At 46.2% G+C, this 6695-nt stretch overlaps 1 non-coding gene across 1 annotated transcript; it reads right to left on the bottom strand.

Moving 5' to 3' along the window:
- Positions 1–3392: 3392 nt before the first annotated feature.
- TRNAL-CAA (transfer RNA leucine (anticodon CAA)) lies at positions 3393–3466 on the bottom strand. The gene has a single exon. It is a non-coding gene; the product is annotated as a tRNA-Leu (tRNA).
- Positions 3467–6695: the final 3229 nt, after the last annotated feature.

A 6695-nucleotide genomic window follows, 5' to 3' on the forward strand; every position in this document is an offset into this window, starting at 1 on the left:
ACCCCGTAATAAGTCTGTTTCTGAGTTAACGTTATCGATCGGTTCATCAAAAATACACCTCTCCTCTTCCGTTAAAAGCCTTGGTGTCACATTCCACGACAACTTATCTTGGGATGTTCATGTTGATAATACAGTTGCCAAAATTTCAAGAGTAGTAGGTATCCTGTCCAAGTTTCGGTACTACTTTCCACAATGCATAAAAAAACTTTTGTACGACTCTTTGTTCACCAGTGTTATAACTTATTGTTTCTTAGTCTGGGGTACAACCACTGTCTCCAATATTACAAAACTCCATGCACTACAGAAAAAAGCAGTTCGTGCAATTAACAACATCCCAAATGATGTACACACCAAACCTGTCTTTGAGGCATTACACATTGTACCTATTGTGCAATTGTACTCTGTCATGCTCCGCAAAAAGTACACATCAAATATTAATTAAGGAACTGCATTTCTCGCTGATTTGTCTCGACTAACATGCAGAGAACGCCCCTACAATACGCGCATCGGATACAACTGGTATTTACCGCGAACGCGAACTAACTACGGCAGACAAATGCTGTCCTATAATATCCCGTCCATTTTAAAACAATTTGTGAAAAACTGTAATTAGTGGAGAGTAACAGCATATAGTTTCTTTCTTTAGTGTACTAACTCAGCCTGCTTTTATGCCTTCCCTCTTTACGTGATATGTTTGATGGTTATGTGTTTTTTGATGCCCTGAACGTGTTTTATTTTCGATGCAATGTGCTTTTGTTTTAAATATGTCACAGGCATAACATATATTGTACGGTTGTGTGATTTTGGGTTTTTGTGCACAATGTAGTTGCTGTAGGGGGCGGGGACCTCCGTCAAGCCTCTATAGGCTTTTTGTCCCCGCTCCCCACATCCATGATGTGAAATAAACCTGATTGATTGATTGATTTTTTTTAATATCTAGTACCAATCAATTAGTTTTTTTTTAAAGAAAAGCACTTATAAAGCAGCAGAAAAAACAACCATGACACCGGTGGGATCCGAGCCCACGATCTCCGTATATCGTGTTCGGTGCTCTTACCAACTGAGCTACGGCGACCCCTGTCCAATCTGCTGCTTTCGTGGGTATTTATGTTTTGCGTGTAAGCGAACCTTGAGAGTGTTCACCAGCGCACCCTCGTCCATAGCGGTGGACGTAGCACCTCCTGTAATACCGCAAGGGTGACGTAGAACGTCATCTAACGGCGAGGGCGGAAACTGTACGAGAGCCCTCTTACCCTACCGATGGCATCAAGACTGCCAGAACCGAGACCCCCGTTAAGCTATTAGCAGACAAGGCAAATGAAGTGAGGGGCTCGTTTGACAAACGTATTAAGGAAGCCAACAGTCACCGAAACCAAGGTGCACAGGGGAATGTTTCAATTTGTTTTTAATATCTAGTACCAATCAATTAGTTTTTTCCTTTTTAAAGAAAATTACTTATAAAGCAGCAGAAAAAATAACCATGCCGCCGCTGGGATCCGAACCCACGACCTCCGAATATCGCGTCCGGTGCTCTTACCAACTGAGCTACGGCGACAGCTGTCCAATCTGCTGCTTTTGTGGGTATTTATGTTTTGCGTGTAAGCGAACTTTGAGAGTGTTCACCAGCGCCACCCTCGTCTATAGCGGTGGACGTAGCACGTCCTGTAATACCGCAAGTGTGACCTAGAACGTCATCTAACGGCGAGGGCGGAAACTGTGCGAGAGCCCTCTGACGCTACCTATGGCATCAAGACTGCCACAAGCGAGACCCCCGTTAAGCTATTAGCAGACAAGGCAAATGAAATGAGGGGCTCGTTTGACAAACATATTAAGGAAGCCAACAGTCACCGAAACCAAGGAGCACAGAGGAATGTTTCTATTTTTTTTTAAAATCTAGTACCAATCAATTAGTTTTTTTTCTTTTTAAAGAAAACACTTATAAATCAGCAGAAAAAAACCATGCCGCCGCTGGGATCCGAACACAGGACCCCCGAATATCGCGTCCGGTACTCTTACCAACTGAGCTACGGCGACGGCTGTCCAATCTGCTGCTTTTGTGGGTATTTATGTTTTGCGTGTAAGCGAACCTTGAGAGTGTTCGCCAGCTCCACCCTCGTCCATAGCGGTGGACGTTGCACGTCCTGTAATACCGCAAGTGTGGCGTAGAACCTCATCTAACGGCGAAGGCGGAAACTGTGCGAGAGCCCTCTTACGCTACCTATGGCATCAAGACTGCCAGAACCGAGACCCCCGTTAAGCTATTAGCAGACAAGGAATGAAGTGAGGGGCTCGTTTACAAACGTATTAAGGAAGCCAACAATCACCGAAACCAAGGTGCAAAGGGGAATGTTTCTATTTTTTTTAAATATCTAGTACCAATCAATTTGTTTCTTTAAAATAAAATTACTAATAAAGCACCAGAAAAAACAACCATGCCGCCGGTGGATCCGAACCCACGACCTGCGAATATCACGTCCGGTGCTCTTACCAACTGAGCTACAGCGACGGCTGTCCAATCTGCTGCATTCGTGGGTATTTATGTTTTGCGTGTAAGCGAACCTTGAGAGTGTTCACCAGCGCCACCCTCGTCCATAGCGGTGGACGTAACACGTCTTGTAATACTGCAAGTGTGACGTAGCACGTCATCTAACGGCGAGGGCGGAAACTGTGCGAGAGCCCTCTTACGCTACCTATGGCATCAAGACTGCCAGAACCGTTACCCTCGTTAAGCTATTAGCAGACAAGGCAAATGAAGTGAGGGGCTCGTTTGACAAACATATTAAGGAAGCCAACAGTCACCGAAACCAAGGAGCACAGAGGAATGTTTCTATTTTTTTAAATATCTAGTACCAATCAATTAGTTTTTTTTCTTTTTAAAGAAAAGTACTTATAAAGCAGCAGAATAAACAACCATGACACCGGTGGGATCCGAACCCACGATCTCCGTATATCGTGTCCGGTGCTGCTACCAACTGAGCTACGGCGACACCTGTCCAATCTGCTGCTTTCGTGGGTATTTATGTTTTGCCTGTAAGCGAACCTTGAGAGTGTTCACCAGCGCCACCCTCGTCCATAGCGGTGGACGTAGCATGTCCTGTAATACCGCAATTGTGACGTAGAACGTGATCTAACGGCGAGGGCGGAAACTGTGCGAGAGCCCTCTTACGCTACCTATGGCATCAAGACTGCCACAACCGAGACCCCCGTTAAGCTATTAGCAGACAAGGCAAATGAAATGAGGGGCTCGTTAGACAAACATATTAAGGAAGCCAACAGTCACCGAAACCAAGGAGCACAGAGGAATGTTTCTTTTTTTTTAAATATCTAGTAATAATCAATTAGTTCTTTTCTCTTTGAAGAAAATTACTTATAAAGCAGCAGAAAAACAACCATGACGCCAGTGGGATCCGAACCCACGACCACCGAATATTGCGTCCGGTGCTCTTACCAACTGAGCTACGGCGACGGCTGTCCAATCTTCTGCTTTCGTGGGTATTTGTTTTGCTTGTAAGCGAGCCTTGAGAGTGTTCACCAGCGCCACCCTCGTCCATAGCGGTGGACGTAGCACCTCCTGTAATACCGCAAGTGTGACGTAGAACTTCATCTAACGGCGACGGCGGAAACTGTACGAGAGCCCTCTTACGCTACCTATGGCATCAACACTGCCAGAACCGGGACCCCCGTTAAGCTATTAGCAGACAAGGCAAATGAAGTGAGGGCCTCGTTTGACAAACGTATTAAGGAAGCCAACAGTCACCGAAACCAAGGAGCACAGAGGAATGTTTCTATTTTTTCAAATATCTAGTACCAATCAATTTCTTTCTTTAAAAGAAAATTACTTATAAAGCAGCAGAAAAAACAACCATGCCGCCGGTGGATCCGAACCCACGACCTCCGAATATCGCATCCGGTGCTCTTACCAACTGAGCTACAGCGACGGCTGTCCAATCTGCTGCTTTCGTGGGTATTTATGTTTTGCGTGTAAGCGAATCTTGAGAGTGTTCACCAGCGCCACCCTCGGCCATAGCGGTGGGCGTAACACGTCCTGTAATACTGCAAGTGTGACGTAGAACGTCATCTAACGGCGAGGGCGGAAGCTGTGCGAGAGCCCTCTTACGCTACCTATGGCATCAAGACTGCCCGAACCGTTACCCTCGTTAAGCTATTAGCAGACAAGGCAAATGAAGTGAGGGGCTCGTTTGACAAACATATTAAGGAAGCCGACAGTCACCGAAACCAAGGAGCACAGAGGAATGTTTCTATTTTTTTAAATATCTAGTACCATTTTAAAGAAAGTACTTATAAAGCAGCAGAATAAACAACCATGACACCGGTGGCATCCGAACCCACTATCTCCGTATATCGTGTTCGGTGCTCTTACCATCTGAGCTACGGCGACCCCTGTCCAATCTGCTGCTTTCGTGGGTATCTTTGTTTTGCGTGAAAGCGAACCTTGAGAGTGTTCACCAGCGCCACTCTCGTGCATAGCGGTGGACGTAGCACGTCCTCTAATACCGCAAGTGTGACGTAGAACGTCATCTAACGGCGAGGGCGGAAACTGTGCGAGAGCCCTCTTACGCTACCTATGTCATCAAGACTGCCAGAACCGAGACCCCCGTTAAGCTATTAGCAGACAAGGCAAATGAAATGAGGGGCTCGTTAGACAAACATATTAAGGAAGCCAACAGACACCGAAACCAAGGAGCACAGAGGAATGTTTCTATTTTTTTTAAATATCTAGTACCAATCAATTAGTTCTTTTCTTTTTAAAGAAAATTACTTATAAAGCAGCAGAAAAAACAACCTTGACGCCGGTGGGATCCGAACCCACTATCTCCGTATATCGTGTTCGGTGCTCTTACCAACTGAGCTACGGCGACCCCTGTCCAATCTGCTGCTTTCGTGGGTATCTTTGTTTTGCGTGAAAGCGAACCTTGAGAGTGTTCACCAGCGCCACTCTCGTGCATAGCGGTGGACGTAGCACGTCCTGTAATACAGCAAGTGTGACGTAGAACGTCATCTAACGGCGAGGGCGGAAACTGTGCGAGAGCCCTCTTACGCTACCTATGGCATCAAGACACCCAGAACCGAGAGCCCCGTTAAGCTATTAGCAGACAAGGCAAATGAAGTGAGGGGCTCGTTTGACAAACGTATTAGGAAGCCAACAGTCACCGAAACCAAGGTGCACAGGGGAATGTTTCAATTTGTTTTTAATATCTAGTACCAATCAATTAGTTTTTTTCCTTTTTAAAGAAAATTACTTATAAAGCAGCAGAAAAAATAACCATGCCGCCGCTGGGATCCGAACCCACGACCTCCGAATATCGCGTCCGGTGCTCTTACCAACTGAGCTACGGCGACAGCTGTCCAATCTGCTGCTTTTGTGGGTATTTATGTTTTGCGTGTAAGCGAACTTTGAGAGTGTTCACCAGCGCCACCCTCGTCTATAGCGGTGGACATAGCACGTCCTGTAATACCGCAAGTGTGACCTAGAACGTCATTTAACGGCGAGGGCGGAAACTGTGCGAGAGCCCTCTGACGCTACCCATGGCATCAAGACTGCCACAACCGAGACCCCCGTTAAGCTATTAGCAGACAAGGCAAATGAAATGAGGGGCTCGTTTGACAAACATATTAAGGAAGCCAACAGTCACCGAAACCAAGGAGCACAGAGGAATGTTTCTATTTTTTTTTAAAATCTAGTACCAATCAATTAGTTTTTTTTCTTTTTAAAGGAAACACTTATAAATCAGCAGAAAAAAACCATGCCGCCGCTGGGATCCGAACACAGGACCCCCGAATATCGCGTCCGGTACTCTTACCAACTGAGCTACGGCGACGGCTGTCCAATCTGCTGCTTTTGTGGGTATTTATGTTTTGCGTGTAAGCGAACCTTGAGAGTGCTCGCCAGCTCCACCCTCATCCATAGCGGTGGACGTAGCACGTCCTGTAATACCGCAAGTGTGGCGTAGAACCTCATCTAACGGCGAAGGCGGAAACTGTGCGAGAGCCCTCTTACGCTACATACGGCATCAAGACTGGCAGAACCGAGACCCCCGTTAAGCTATTAGCAGACAACGCAAATGAAGTGAGTGGCTCGTTTGACAAACGTGTTAAGGAAGCCAACAGTCACCGAAACCAAGGTGCAAAGGGGAATGTTTCTATTTTTTTTTAATATCTAGTACCAATCAATTAGCTTTTTTTCTTTTTAAAGAAAATTACTTATAAAGCAGCAGAAAAAACAACCATGCCGCCAGTGGGATCCGAACCCACGACCTCCGAATATCGCGTCCGGTGCTCTTACCAACTGAGCTACGGCGACGGCTGCCCAATCTGCTGCTTTCGTGGGTATTTATGTTTTGCGTGTAAGCGAACCTTGAGAGTGTTCGCCAGCTCCACCTTCGTCCATAGCGGTGGACGTAGCACGTCCTGTAATACCGCAAGTGTGGCGTAGAACCTCATCTAACGGCGAAGGCGGAAACTGTGCGAGAGCCCTCTTACGCTACCTATGGCATCGAGACTGCCAGAACCGAGACCCCCGTTAAGCTATTAGCAGATAAGGCAAATGAAGTGAGGGGCTCGTTTGACAAACGTGTTAAGGAAGCCAACAGTCACCGAAACCAAGGAGCACAGGGGAATGTTTCTATTTGTTTTTAATATCTAGTACCAATCAATTAGTTCTTTCCTTTTTAAAG

This window comes from Amblyomma americanum, chromosome 1 (assembly GCF_052857255.1).
Source record: "Amblyomma americanum isolate KBUSLIRL-KWMA chromosome 1, ASM5285725v1, whole genome shotgun sequence".
Classification (NCBI taxonomy): Eukaryota; Metazoa; Arthropoda; class Arachnida; order Ixodida; family Ixodidae; genus Amblyomma; species Amblyomma americanum.